This window comes from Episyrphus balteatus, chromosome 2, assembly GCF_945859705.1.
Source record: "Episyrphus balteatus chromosome 2, idEpiBalt1.1, whole genome shotgun sequence".
NCBI lineage: Eukaryota > Metazoa > Arthropoda > Insecta > Diptera > Syrphidae > Episyrphus > Episyrphus balteatus.
In genome coordinates this window covers 10,240,099-10,256,131 of record NC_079135.1, presented here as the reverse complement: position 1 = coordinate 10,256,131, position 16,033 = coordinate 10,240,099, and the positions used below count along the sequence as shown (strand labels likewise).

At 30.2% G+C, this 16,033-nt stretch overlaps 1 protein-coding gene across 4 annotated transcripts in view; it reads right to left on the bottom strand.

Moving 5' to 3' along the window:
• The window catches only part of LOC129909158 (uncharacterized), a 96,161-nt gene extending 86,194 nt beyond the window's left edge, over nt 1-9,967 (bottom strand). For all 4 annotated transcript variants that reach the window (XM_055986149.1, XM_055986153.1, XM_055986154.1 and 1 more), the window contains exon 1: nt 9,309-9,967. The gene's annotated coding sequence lies outside the window, so the exon portion shown is untranslated. The remainder of the gene's footprint in view (nt 1-9,308) is intronic.
• Between the last annotated feature and the right edge of the window lie 6,066 nt (nt 9,968-16,033).

The following is a 16,033-nucleotide window of genomic DNA, read 5'->3' as shown; positions in this document are numbered from 1 at the left end:
AGGCTAATTTTTTCATTTTAATCTTTTTTTGGATATTCTTTAATTACCCTCAAAAATCTAAAAAAAATCTCATGTCCGCAAGACCTAATTTTCTTGGTTTGAAAATAAGGTGCAGATTTTAAAAAATTAATAAGAAAAGTTTAAATTTTTATATGTATACCAACATAAGCGACATGATTTAAAGGTATTTTTTAACACTAATTCCAACAAAACTCACAAACAAGTCAACCTGACCATCCCTGAAAAGTAATGCACCTTATTCATGTTGATCTGACACAAAAATCTGAAGTGTAGTTTTCCAATTTTTTTAAAATCTGCACCTTACTTTCAAACCAAGAAAATTAGGACTTGCGGACATGAGATTTTTTTAGATTTTTGAGGGTAATTAAAGAATATCCAAAAAAAGATTAAAATGAAAAAATTAGCCTATTTGCACTTATTCCTAAGATGAACAAGAATCTTCTTTAGTGCATATCCTAAATTTTGCCCCTCCATCAAAAAATACCATTATTTCGTAGGCATATACATTTTTTGTAATGGATTGTTTTGATTTTTAATAATGATGGATTCTAAAATCTTTATGCAAAATTTAGTTCATCTACCATAACTTTTAAGGGTTTTTCGGCAGTAAGTTTGCAACTGTTATAATAATATGAGTTGACAGATGAAAAACAGGTATAACTTTTTCCAGAGACGTCAGATTGTCTTGATTTTAGATTTTTTGGAATCAGTATTAAAAAATACCTTGAAATCATGTATCATATGTGTATATAATACCATAGCCTATTATTGCTAATTTTGAAAATCTCCATTTCGCGATTTGACCTTGGAATCGCGACAAGCGGACATGAGATTTTTCTAGACTTTTGAGATATGTTATAGAATGGCAAAAGGAAGATATTGAGCAAAAAAAATTTCTACTAACATTCATTCCGAGGTTAAACCCTTATTTGACTGGATTATATGAATATTCCCCAAATATTAAAAATGAAGTATTTCATAAACTAGAGCTGCTAGAAAGAAACCAGTATGATTTTTGAGCTTAATAGAATCCCAATCTGAAAAATTATATATAAATCTTTCTGGAAAATTTTAAAAAGTTGAAAATTGTTGTAAATTCTCACAATTTTTTTTAAGAATTCAGCTACTTTTTGTAAATTATTTCTCACAAAACCTAGTGTATGTTACATAGTTTCTCATTGTTGGGGCAGTTTCTTCATTACCATGATTCAACTCTTGAAAAATAAAATACCAAATTATTTTAAACAAACAAACCCAGTTACTAGTGTCTACATTTAAATGTTCCCAAAGTGACTTAAGTAGGCAGAAAAACGGTTATCTCATAACTTCATAAATAAACACTCTCTTAAGCAACAAACTTCTATGTTTTAAATTTTGACAGTTAAAAATAATGATTTGGTTTTAAATGACACGAAAAAATTCACACAAGTCTGTAGTATTCATAAAAATAAAATGTGGTAACAAATTGCGCTAACGTTACACATTTTCTCAATGTAAAGTAGCAGCTTGTCTCATTTTCTGCTTATTATGAAACGGATATAAAAATAAAAATAAAAACAAAAAAAAAACCTTCTCACCCACTTGAAGGAAAATAAAATAAATCATTAAAAATATAAAGCATCCGAAAAGAAAAAAATAAAGAAAAGAAACATGTAGGTAGTACACCATGGGAGTTTATTTTGCTTTTGACAATTTTATTATCTAAAGTGTCATAAAAGGATTTTTGCGAAAAGGAAGTGTTTTGTAATACAAAGTTTACAGTATAAAGCATCTAAATCAAAGGATACTTAAGTTGAATATTCTTGTTTCCTTTTTTGTGCTATTATGATCACGGTTTGATCTTTTGGTAGAATCCTATCAAACTGGCAGGTTTTTATGGCTTTGGTAGGTTTAAAGTTTATTTGGTCTTTTGGTTATAAGTAATCGCGTTATTTTCAAAGCTATAAATTTTATTTTTTTAATTTCTTTTCTTATTCTTCATTGCAAAATCCATTTTTAACATTATCTACTCTTTCAATGCATAAGCAGGAGAAAAAGACCATATTTTTAAGCAAAATTTGTTTGTTTCCTTGTGTTATTGTTGTACCCCGTGGCACAATGGTTAGTTCGTTGCACTATGACTCCAGAGGCCTAGGATCGTATCTATCTTCGACCACGTAAAGAAACTGTTTCTTGTACGGAAAAAAAGACCTAAGCGGATGTCTGCATGGTTTTTTGCCAAGATTAATTCCGTCTTAAATTAAGCCGACACATCTTTTCAATTTCTTGAACATGCTAATTTAAAAGAAATCCACTTAATTTAAGAGGAAAATCATCTCATTTTAATGTGGAAACATTTTATTAAAAAAAAAAACTGTCTCGCTGTTGGAAATAAGTATAATATAATAAACTGCAACTAAAGTTTGACGATAATTTTTAAAATTTATTCATCGGTTTTTTAAGATAAAAAATGCATATTAAAATGAAATGAAGTTCACTTTACATTTAACAGAATTTAAACATATTTTAAGCGGAAATTATATTGTTTTAAAAGGGTGGTATTTAAGATGGGCATCATTTTATTTTAAGGTGCCCTTTTTTTCTCCGTGTATCATATGCATAATATACTTAAGTTTTGACTATGCAACTGGCCCTAAAATAACCCATGTATCGGAAGCATAAAGCCAAAACCACGATTCTGCATTTTTGGATATTTTCACTTTAATGCGTCATTTAACTTGTTATCGGTCCCTCTATTCACTGCGAGCCCAATCCTCCATCTGTCTCCTAGCAGCTTAAACTATCAATGTGTGTGGCACGAATTTTCATAATTTTGCATGAGTTTCCAAAACTTTGAAGCCGTTTTTATCAAAACTACAAATTTGCAGTTTCATGTTTTTAGCTTTGTGCCCACGATATAAATTCAAGAAGCGAACTAATAAAGTATTTTGACTGCATTTGTACCACATAAGATTCTTTTACATAGATACATCATGTTCTTTTTGTTCTTTAAAAAGAAAATTTAAAACCTTTTTTTGCATATTAACGGTACAAGTATTTTTCTGTGATAAATTTGTAGAAAAGCCATAAGAGATAGTGCCACATGTCTGGTTGTTGCTAATTAATTAAATCAACAACTGCGAACAAATAATGATATGCACTTGCTAACCCAAACAATCTATTATGGCAAAACATGGTGCACTTGTCGTCGCACAAGTATTAACTTGCTGGAGGTCTCTGAAATAATAATTAAACACAAATAAATTAATACGACTATGTTATTGATTGTGAATTGCGTATAATAAGCTTAAATAATTTTTGTCAATCTAAGGGGAATGCATTAAAGGTTTTGCATTTTTTTTTTTTTTTTTCAATTAAAGTTGTGATTAAAATCTTCTATACGCAACTCCATTAACGAAGATTTGTAGTAACTTGACTCGTTTTTCATTCTATTGTTCTTGCAAAAAATGAGTAAGCCTATAAAAGTGCTTACATTTAAATGCTGCCGTTTTGTTTTTTTTTTAATAATAATATCCCGCCTTTGTTGGCTATACTTAATGAACCTATTTGGGAAAGTATTCACTATACAAGCACGTCTTATGTTACACAAAGGGTTTTTAATTGCGTTTCTACATGTGCGAGGCTTTTACTTTTGCATCAGCGCGACCACGTTTAAATGAAATGTACATATTATTTTAAACTGAATCATTTTGCTTATCAAAGAACTTTGTATAGGAATAGGTACTTGAACACATTAAGCTGTAACTGTAACTATAAAACTAATTACTTATAGTTCCTTTGATAATCTGGTTCCATTTCCTTGTAATTTATATAAAAGTACATTTATTTCTGATTAAGTTTGCTTTGTATTTAAGATATTAAACGTTCTTTTGGTTGAAGGAAGCTTTAAAAGAATCCATACTTTTGTAAATTTTGGAATATCAATTTTTGACATTGAATATAAAACCTAATAACACACCTTATTTTGAATAAACTAAGACAAACCAATAAATGTAAGGCACCATTTTTTATATGAAAGTTCCAACAAAAAACAAAATAAACAACCCAATCAGACACACACAAGTAATAATAGTTTCGCACTAACAAGCCCCTAGGCAATAAAAATAAAACCCAACCGTAAGTCTGATTGGGAAGAATAATTTACACGCAAATTCGCCAGACGACATTCGGTGCATATTAACTACCCGCCATAGCCAACAGCCTTCTTATTGTTGTTGTTATTGTTATTTGCTTAAATTCAAAATAAAAAATTCTATACGCTTGATCTAAAAATGTCTGGATTTAATTTTCAACACCAGCGAGTTGGGTCATTTAAGGTTGCAAAACACATCTCCTAAAAAAAAACATCAACAACAATACCAACAACACAAAATGGGGTGACATCAAAAAAAGAATTCACTTGATTCATACAAAAATGAGCCCAACCCGCATTTTGGTAAGTGTATGCGGGAATTGGGAATATGAATGGGATTTAAAAAGATGATTTAGTACGAATTTCAAGGGGGATGCAGTGTATTATAAAAAAAAAACAGTAATATTTTAGTAGAACACCAAAATAATAATGTAGTAGAACATAACGTTACAACAGAGAACAGACCAACCTCCCCCAGGAAGTGAATTTTGTGTGAAAGAATTTGTATTTTTTTTTATGATTTCTGTAATTCCCTTTCGTTCCCTTTCTGATGACTTTTTCAAGATTTAGTAGGGTAATTCAGAATATAAGAACAGCCAACAACTAAAGAGAGAACATTTCTTTTGAATGCATGCGCTTTAGTGAGAGGAGAGTGTTCCCCAATGTTCCTCTTTTTTGCCCATTTTGTGTTTGCTTGTATTTGTTGTACACTATTATGTAGTTCCTTATTTTTATTCCTTTTTTATTTTATTTTTCAGAATCTACAGTGTGTTAAAAAAATATTTATGTACCTACTTAAGGGGGGAAATCCCTCTGGACGACACCTTTTTCAATATTTTTTTATGAAAAACTGAAAGCACTTATTGAAATTTGGAAAAAGACAAGATATTACTGACATTATTAAGTATTGAAAAAAATTTTTTTGAAATGAAAAAAAAAAACAATATGGCGGCTCTGGAGCCTTTCAAAGTTGACGCCTCTAGTTTACGCCGTGAAATGCACAGATCCAGGAAATCATCTTAAATCAAAAAGGAATTTTTTTCCATTAGATGATATTAGTACGCATTGCATGAACCTAAATTTATTTGTTTTAAATGAAAAATAAAAATTAGAAATAAAAAAAACGAAAAAAATCATGTTTTTTTTACAAAGAAGTAGTTAAAAAAAATATTTACTGTACAAATTTTATTCAACTTTTAGGTTCATGTTGTGGCCAATAAGTTAAGGAGTAATTAACTTCAAATTTCAAGTCGATAGCTTCATTAGTTTTCGAGTTACATTGCACGGCGCGGAAAAAAACTAGTTTCGAAAAAAATGCGTTTAAAGTTTTCGTTTTCGTACTATGGTAGGTTCGGAGCGCATTGGTTTCGGGACTATCTAGGCACTTTTGAGGCTTCATTTAAGGCTAAGACCACTGAAAATAGTTTCGGTTGATAAATAAATTTATTACGCAAAAAAAAAAATAATGCAAAAATAAAAAATTCCAGAGGGATTTCCCCCCTTAAACAGAATAAAAAATCATCTGATATATTGAAGAGCACTGTTAACTTTGAACTAAAAAAATTAAGTTTTTTTTTCGATTTTACAATAAAATTTAAAAAATATACCTTCTTATGAAAAGAAAACAATGTCTCTTTTGTGGTTTTGAAACACATTGCATTGTTGGCTAAAAATTCCATAAAAGTTCAAGTGTCTTATTACCAACATTTACTTAAACTTTAAAAATCGGAGCACTTCCGCTTGGATATGCACATAAAAAAGTTTTTTTTTAATGATTTTTTGTGGGAGTAGAATGCTATCAAATAGAATAAAGCAGAAAAATAAAAAAAAATAGTTAAATTGAGTTTCTAGCTTAAATACAAACTTTTTCAAAAACCAGTCCTTTTCCAAGTGTGTTTTTTATAAGGAGAGAGGTGTTGTATGGCCTGTAACTTTTTTAGTTAATTGTCAAATGCATGACTTTAAATTGTGGTTGTATCCTTATTAAAATTTAATCATTCAACACTCTCGTTTGAACAAAATAACGGTTGTTTTCCTATAAAGTAAGGACTTTGTCAGTTGGTGAAACATGTTTTTTGACATAAAAACCAGACAAATACCGATTTCTATCGCTTCCTCTTGTTCGAAATTGTTTGAATTGTCGTGAAATATTTGACATATTATTAAAACATTCTGTGTATATAGAATTTCGAGACTGGTTATCGTTATATTTATTAAATATGTTGAGCTGAATGTTCTGAGGGACCTGCTTTCGAAACATTGTTACAATGAAATATTCCACAAGTCTTAATTGAACCAAACTAATGAACAACACTTGTTATAATAGTCTTAAGAAAAGTATGTAGGTACTTTGTTGATTTTCAGTTAACAAAACCATGGTTAAGATATTTATATTTACATTTTTGAATAGAGTGCACGAGTTCACTCAGTTTTTGTTTTTATTTGTGAATAATAGTTCTTTCAGAAACGAAAATTAAGTACTTTATTTCTATTCTAACGCCAGATTTTAAGAGGTCAATTAAATAGTTGTAGTGACTTGCCTCAAAAGGGGCAAGTTTTCTACCCATCCGCTATAGATTTAGCACAGTATTTGTTTTTGTAATGTTTATTTGCTTGGTAGTTTATAGTTTGCCCTAAATATATTTAGTTCTATAAATTTGTTTAACAGACACAACGAATAATAAGATAAGACGTAATTTTTGGGTATAATTTAAGAAATAAATTGTTCTACAGTAACGCTCTGCAATGTTGATACCATTTAGAGCTGATTTAATAAAACGCTTACTTAGGTAGACGTTTAATGATAATTTCTTTGTTAATACCTACTAATTGTAAGAACTTGGTAAAGCTCTTTATTTTTCGACGAAATGTTGTTTTTTGTATCTGCTTTTAAAAAATGTTGATATCTTTTTTGGTTTCGCAGATGTTAAATATGTATCTATTCCATTTGTTTGCTTATGATAATTTTTGACTTTGAGGCCAATGTGGACATTTTGTTAACATAGTTTTTTTTACTAATTTACAAACAATAATAAATTAAAAAATAGTAATAAACAAAAATTCATTACCGTACTTTTCTTTATTCTCGCTATAATACCGGCATGTACCATATATCGAGTAGCAGAGTTAGTACATGTTTTAGCTAGTTCGGATACTAAGTTGGCTAACATTTAATTATAAATTGCGTACATTTTACAAAAAAAAACACAAATGCACAAATTCTAAACTTTCAATGTAAAAAATCCATTAGTTTCAAAAATTAAATTTTTCCGATAGGTATCAATTTGTTCGTGATTTAAAACTCTAAAACTCATATACCTACTTATTTAAGTTAAAAAATATTACTGGAATTTACTTATAGAAATTCCTTTAATTAGACAAAATGTTATTGGGGTGTGCAAAAAAAAGCGTTTCTTCAGAGAGAGATTTCAAATACGTGATTTGCTCTATCTATCAAAAGCGGTTTGTTTTTATTTGAAAACCAAATTGGTGTGTATACTTTGACTATGTATTCTAAAAGAATTTTTAGATTTTCAAATGGTTCAAAGGATTCTAAATATATTCTCAACATTCTGTTCGCAGTTGTGACCTATCTTGATTGTACCTTTTTTCTAGGCTGTCAATTTGCTAATACGGGAGCACAATACCATTATTTGATCCGCTCGACTCATTTCAAAATGATATTTTTGTTCGGTATTCAATTGATCTACGATTCTTTGCTCAATATTATGTACATATCACATAACAGGTGAAAATTCAACAACACTAGTATTTTCACAATCTCCTAGTGCCTTACCGATTGGGCCAGAATACTCCCCAGGTTTTTTGTATTTCTGTGACAACTTAAGTAACACATTATGAAGATGAAAAATAATAAACCATAAACATAAACTAACGAAAACAAAAAATTAAATAAATAGTGAAAAATATTTCTTAATTTCAACGCCTGGTAGAAACCCAAAAGTACCTTTTAATATTTTATTTGTATTTTTTTCGTAATTTGATAGGTATGTATTGAATACGCAACTTTGGAGAGGTATATATTTGATGGAGCAATCTAAACTAAAGAGTAGTTCTATTAGTTAATGTACTAGATCATTTTTTTTATGAGCAAACTACCAGGTCCAACTCCTAAGGATCGGGCTATTAATCCGAATATCATAGAAACTCTTCTGTTCTAAATGGAAAATTTGAAAAAAAAAATTGATTAACAATATATAATTTGCATTAAACTTTTTTGTTATAAAATGATTCTATTCTCATTTAATTAACATGCGGTTCTGTCATTGTTAACGAAGAAAAAATAATAAAAATCTTAGTAAGGGTACGACAGATCTAACTGATGAGCCCACTGTCGTACCTGGGCGAAACGCTTTGGAGTTGAGGTCACTTGAACTTTAAAATTGAATAACAAATTTGTAGATAATACAGAAATTCACAGTCACATTTCCCAAAAATATGTAAATACCAACCCACATAGTTAATACTTTTAATAACATACCAACCAACATCCATTTAAGTAATCCGAAACAAACTAGAGCAACCATTTCACTTTTAAGTGTTTTTTTTTTTTTTTTAAACCTCAAAAACTTAAATAGGCATGAAGTTTGTCAAAAATAATTTTGCACAAAAAAAAAGGAAGTTATTACTATAAAATTGCTCTTGACACACTGTATATTATACATTTTGTGTAAATGGTGTATTAAAAACGGGAAAATATATTCCCATTGGATATGTTTGTTCTTTGTTGACGATGACTACGGACGGAGTGGAGACGGACGACAACGAGAGCGACAACGACAATGATAGTTTGTTGTTGTGGAAATGTGGAGAGAATGGAGATATATATAAAAAAAGGATGAGACATGCTCCATCGAGGTGGTTTTTTGGGGGTATAAATGTGTTGTGTGTTGGTGTTCGGGCCGGTGGGTGGGTGGCGGGTAGGTAGAGTTGTAGAGTTGAGGTCGGGTGGGTTGCTGAATGAACACACCAAGAATAAGAGCCAAAAAGAAAATATAGGTATAGTGTCCCACCCTAAAGCAAAATCTATTTTTTTTCTCAACATTTCTTCATCAAAGTCAAAAGTTTTTTTTTTGCTTTTTTTTTAAATAATAATAATATAGAATCCCAACAAGAAGAACACACTTGGACTTACTTTTCATTTCTTTTATTTTATTTTATTTTCCAATAATCCAATATTTTGTATTCCAAAATGCAAAAATGCAAAACTCCTGATGTACATCAATATTCTCTCAAAATTGATAGTCAGCAGAGAAGCAGAGTCGTGGCGGAAGTAAAGTAGAAAAAAAAACTTCACTTCGTAATTTTGTATTTCTTACTTTTTTTTCAACTTTCTTCTTCTTGCCTAACTTTTTATGGATTTTGTATAATTGCAACGCGAAAAAATGGCAAAAAGATTTGACAAATTGTGCGGCACTTGTAAAACTTCATTTATGCACTTGTGCTCTTTTTTCTTCCTTATTTTTTGAAACACACAAAAAATGGGTAGGGATTCTCTCTATTTTTTTACTTTTTTTTATATAAAAAAAATTTATACACACTAACTGCTGTGTATAGAATTTCACAGTGGGAAAAAGTAGAATATTTAAAACAAGAAAAGAGAATAATTCCTTTTGTTTGTTTTGAATGTGTGTGTATTATATTTGTTATAAAATTTTGTTTAGTAAATTTTTTGTAATCATATAAATTCACTGTGAAAAATGCACACAAAATTCACACATTTACATCCTTTTCGTTTTAGATTTTTGTTGGGAACAAAAAAAATAGAAGAACCTCGCGAGACGCAACGCAGACACCACGTCGATTCACAACATTGAGGCGAACTGGCGAAGTTCCGGCAGCGCTCGGCTCGAGTTGAGAAATACAAGCGCAAAACGGGTCGGGGAAAAGTGTGTGTTTTGAAATGGAAGAATATGAAATGAGAAGGAATAAACGAAATGAACAACAGAAGAAAAAAAAATGAAAATAACGGAGAATTGATGAACGAAAATAGTTAGAAAGGTAGAAAGAAGAAGAAACAGAAAAAATAATGTACAAACACGAAGAAGCTGTCAAAAGGAAAACAATGAAAAACAACAAAAATACAAGCGAAAATATAAAAATGCAAACTCAAATTCGCCGGCTGAATGAAGTTGTAGTAGACGAGTGGTGAACCATTCACCAATAACATTGGAATTTGGTTATGGAAATGGATTTTCGTATTTATAGTTTCTTAAATGACTTTTTATATTTTACTCTCATAGTAATTTAATACTTATTAAAAAATTATTTCAGTTTTCTCAAACAACTTTTAATATTTCGTTGGTGTTTTTTGTATAGTTTTTTTCTAGTTGGAACTGGAGAAGTATTGAATTCCAATTGTAAATGGTAAGGCAGTGCTTTTTGACAAGTGAACACGATTATGGCGACGTCTGGTGGACAATAGTATTAAATATTTCAGTGGTGGCGGTAAGCGGACTTTCTTCACTAAAAGTTAATGTCGTTTTCTATTGACGAATCTCAGAATGAGATTTGTGAATTTGACAGCTGAAAGGGGGGGTGAAGAGGGGAAATAGTGGACAAATCTCAGATTTCATGATCTATTTGCGTCTTGAGATTCAAAAAAATGACAAAAAAATGAATCTGAGATTCAAGAATCTGATTCTGGATTTTTATCAAGATTCACGCATACAAACACGCACTTCCACAGACACTCCTCTGTTTGACATTTGTCTGAACATTTTTTGTTGTTTTATTTTTTTTTATACGCACAGATTTCGCACACAATTACAAAACTAGATTTCATATTCTATTTGCAGTTGAAAATCTGAGAATTATACACAAAAATCTCAAAAGTCAATAGAAAACGACATGAGTCAACTTGAGGATTTTTACTCTCAACTTGTGATTTTGTTTTTCTTCACTCAAAGTTGACAGTTTCAACTTTTTATTCTCAACTCTCGAGTTGGTCAACTTCTGGTTTGCTCAACTTCCGAAAATAGTAGAAGTTGAGGCAGCAAACCTCAGAGTTTACTGTGAAATTTCAAATTTTTGTCTTTTTTTTGATGGCAAATCGTGACAAAAACCCTTTTATTTTTTGTTTTCATGGACAAATTGAGAATTAAACTTATGGAAACGTATTTTCCAATCGCAGAATATTAATATTCATTAAAAAAAAGACAAGATTTTTTTATTTTGATGTGTAGGGGAGGTTAATGTGAGTATACAATCTAGTTTTCGGGGTTGAAAGCCCCCCCATTTGGCCGCCATCTTGGAAAAAGGGGTGTAAACTGCTTTTAATCGATATCTTGCGAACGGTAAGTCCCACAAAAAAAATGTCTAAAGCGATTTTGTAGACAATTTTTTTAGAAAATTGATCTGACTAAACGGTAGGGAATGGACCCTCCTATACCTCATGATTTTTTTCTTGTTTCAACCCAACCTACATATCCTTTTGAATCAGCCTGTATTGAAGTTAAAAAAAAATAAAATGAACATATAAAAGTACGAAAATAAATTGTTACCTTTTTTTGTAAAACCATTGCAGCAGCTTTATATAAACGAAATCTGCAAAATGAGCACATCAAATTGTTGGAAATTAAATGATCTTTAAAAACTGTCATGAGTATTTTTTCAATAAAAGTTGTAGAAAAAAAGCTATGGCCTTTCAAAGATTTTTTTCTTGAAAATGTACATCTATTTTCAAGTATAACTTTCTTATTTTCAATTTCACAGAAAAAAGTACCTTAATCAAAATTGTAGAGAAATAAATTATCTACAAAATCGCTTTAGACATTTTTTTGTGGGACTTACCGTTCGCAAGATATCGATTAAAATCAGTTTACACCCTTTTTTCCAAGATGGCGGCCAAATGGGGGGCTTTCAACCCCGAAAACTAGATTGTATACTCACATTAACCTCCCCTACACATCAAATTAAAAAAATCTTGTCCTACCCAAAATGCAAGGTTCGGTCAAATTTTTGTAACATTTCAATGGACTATAATACTATTTTGTAAATTAAACTAAATAATTTGTTTTATTCTCCCTAGTAACGATGTGGTTGTTCATTTTCTATCATTAATAATGATTTATTTTTATTTATTTTATGTTTTTGAACTGAAATCATGGGTCGAATTGCGGCATACGATTACGATCATACGTTATCGTTTTGACTATTGCTGTCTCTATTTCATCATAAGAAAAAGATAGAGACATAACGTCACGTCAGTACGTTAACGAACGTACGCGGTGATTCGACCCCATGTTTTTTCTTAAATTTCGAAATGGTGCATATATTGCAAACCGAAAATTGGTTAAAATTTTTAAATAATTTTGTATGGGAGTTAAAATTTATCTCGATCTGCGTAGTAGGCTTAACACTAAAAAATAAAATTTCGAAATACAATTCAACCCGTTTTCAAAAAAGTTAAAAGTACGTATTTCAATTCAATATTTTTGGAAATATAAATACATATAAAGATATATAAAAATATACCTACAAGTAATTCAGAAATAAAAAAAAACGGTTCGTAAAATACCTATTTATTTTATTTTAGTCTTACCTATTTGTTGCATTACACAAAAATATTTTAATCAAAATCGTTGGAGCCGTTTTTTAAAATAAAATAACTTTTCATTTTTGATTTTATGGTAGATACTGTCATACCACCACTTCACTCGGCCTTATCGCGAATTCTATTCGTATCGGAAATTTGCTAAGATTCCCTAAAAACAATCACGGAATCCATTCGTAATGGAAAATTTCATACAAATCATCACTACGATCGAATTTTGTGTTTGTTTTTCGGCAATCGTAGGAATTTACCGATACGAATGGACTTTGTGAATAGGCCTACTGTCTTAAAAACGGAAATAAAAATGTTCAATGAATCGTTTCAATGATAGCTATAACTGGCCTCTAAGGATCTTGATTTTGGTTTTCTAAAAATAAATAGGCCTGATTTGGTTTAACCATAAAATTTGACTGAACCAAATTTTCAAGTTTTTTTGTTGTTGATAAAAGCATGAATCTTACCTACAGAACTTTTTAACTCAGGACGTTGAATTCACTCATAGCCAACAAAGCAACAACAAATATACATATATTTTTTTTTTATTGTTTTATTTTTTCTTATTTTTTTTTTTTTCAGTCTTTTCTTTGATTTCAATATGAATCGATGGTAAGCATTTTCCGAGGTCCTTGTTTTATCCTTGGGTTTGGTTCTGAAAATAAAAATGCACTAAAAGAAATATTTATTTAGGAAAACAATTACAACTATCCTTTTTCTTCTAGTGCTTTCATTGGAAACAACTCGTGATAATGAGAATTCAGTTAATGAAATCATGTATTGGATTGTCAATTTGTCAGTCTTTCGGTCATTAGCCTAATGCCTAAGTCAGTCTTTGGAAAAATCCTTATTTTAGTTGGAGAAAAATGGTACATACATTGATGGTTCGCAGCTTTTTTTTCATATCGAAAGTGGTCATGTCGATTTTTTGTGTTATGGTGAAATAAAATTTTTGTCTGGCTTGATTTATCAGTAGAGACATTTACAAATAAATGGTTTTGATTTTAAATTTTGTACAAATTTCGATGCAAGAAGCACTTTAAAAGCTCAATTTTATGAGTTCTTCAAAGTTTTAAGTTCACTTAAATTGATGAATTTATTAGATTAATTACATTTGCAGGTGTCTGAACTGTAAAAAGAAGTAGGCAGGGAATACGAAGAAACAAGAAGTATTTTCAATCTAACCCTTTAAAAAAGTGTCCCAAACTTAACAACTAAGAGAATTGAAAAACTAACAGACAGATCCGCCAAACAGTTACGGACTTCAGTGAATGAATGTTTTTTTTTAAACTTATTTTATTGAATGAACTGCATTTAGGCCATTATTTATTATTTATGGTGGTTTTATGTTGCCACTTCGTTTTTCTTTAAGTTGTGAAAAGGCGATTTTTAAATTCATTTCTTTTGCGCAATATTTTAGCCTGATCAGTTGTACGTTTATTTATAAGTCGTTGTAGAGCTAATTCTAAAAAATTCTGCTTTTACAAATAAAGATTTATTTAACACAGTATTTTAAATAGGGGTGTTACACCCTATATGTGTCCAAGGAACGATAGCAACCCATTTTTTTGCCGAACGGATAACTCGATGTGGCTCTTTTTGGACTTCGCAATTCAAGAATTTTTCTAGGTACCCGTTAAATTTCATTCTAAATCCACCAAAATAAAACAGTAACGCAATTTGTTAACAAAAATTGTAGTTAGTTTCTTCTATAAGGATATATTGAATGAAATCAGTTCCGATCGGTTTTGAATTTGAATCCGGTTTTTTTCTCGATAAGATAAGATGCGCCTATTACTTTAATGCAAATGCCTGGGAGAGGTGGACCGTATGAATACAGACGGACCAGCCCCGAAAATATAGGCAGACAACCTTTTTAGTGAAGAGCTAAACTGTTCTTATTTTTTCATCAATTATAACTTAATATTTTCAACAGAAATATTTCTTTTGCACCGAGTTTTAATAAGAATCGCGAATTGAAATATTTTGCTGTACTTTAAAAGATTTAAAGCGAATTGATGTTTAAAACCAGATTAAAAAGTTAAATAATCGTTCTTTTTACCAAATTAATGTTATGTTTTCTTTAACAAGCAATGAACAAATAGAAATCAAAATGCATTTGTTTTTAAAGAAAATAGGAACCTCATTCGTTTTTTCCTTAAAAATGTAAATATTTGCCTCTTAAACCTAACCTTTAAGACTGGGTTCCCTTTTTCAGCAAAGTCAAATCTCATGTAAAAGCATTTGTGTGTATTAGTGAATGTGTTTCGCTCTCTCGCCATCGAATTCTCTGGTTTTTTACTCTCAGGATGTTGGTTATGGGTTTTCATTCATTGTCTCTTTGTGAGATCGCCATCGCACTCACGCTTGCGGGGTGACATGCAAGTGGATGTAGGTATACATAGATCTTTATATAGATATGGTTTTTGTGGACGAAAACTGGTTTGAAATTCAATATTTTCATGAAAGATTTCTGGAGTGTATATCTATTTATTTTTGAAATGAAAAAGAAACTTGCTTCCATGTTGCTGTTGTGGATGGCATTTGACTTTTTTGTGTATCAGAGAAATTTTTTGCATTATAATAATAATTATAGTTGTTCAGCGGAGAAGCAGGTAGAGGATTTGTTATGTGGGTGCATTGATATAATATACTTGACAGTATCCTTTGTGTAGTTTGTATAAAAATATGAGTAGATGCGCAGAAGGATTGATTTTCAGGTTCTTGCTCACTTTTGAGTTGTTCTTCGTTGAGAAATTTTTTGTCTCGCACACGCGCGTGCCGGCTGACATGGAAATGTATTTACTTACAATATATAGAACGTTTAGGTTCTTATGTGTATTAGGGTGGGTCAAAAAAATTGAAATTCTTTTTTTTTAATTGGTACTCCGAAAAATCGATTGCTAGACCCCTCTAGAATATACACACCAAATATGAGCTCTTTATATTAATGGGAAGGTCCTCCGCTTTGCAATTTTCCATTTTTACATCAAGCTTCTACTAAAAAAAAATAATTTTTTTATTAATTGACTTTTTAGCAAATTTCTTTTCATATTCTTATAGGAAATTGAACGCTCTACAAAAAAAGCCTTATACACTTTTTTCGTTTATCTAACCGTTGAATAGATATTTGAGGTCCAAAAATCGAGAAAATCTTTAAAAATTCGTTTTTTGTTCTTAATTTTGTAAGAAATTGAAAAATTATAATGATTAAACGCGCAAGACATATTCTTGTTGGAAATTGATTGCTCCACAAAAAAGGTCTTATTAACTTTTTTCATTAATATAACCATTCTAAAGATATTTGAGGT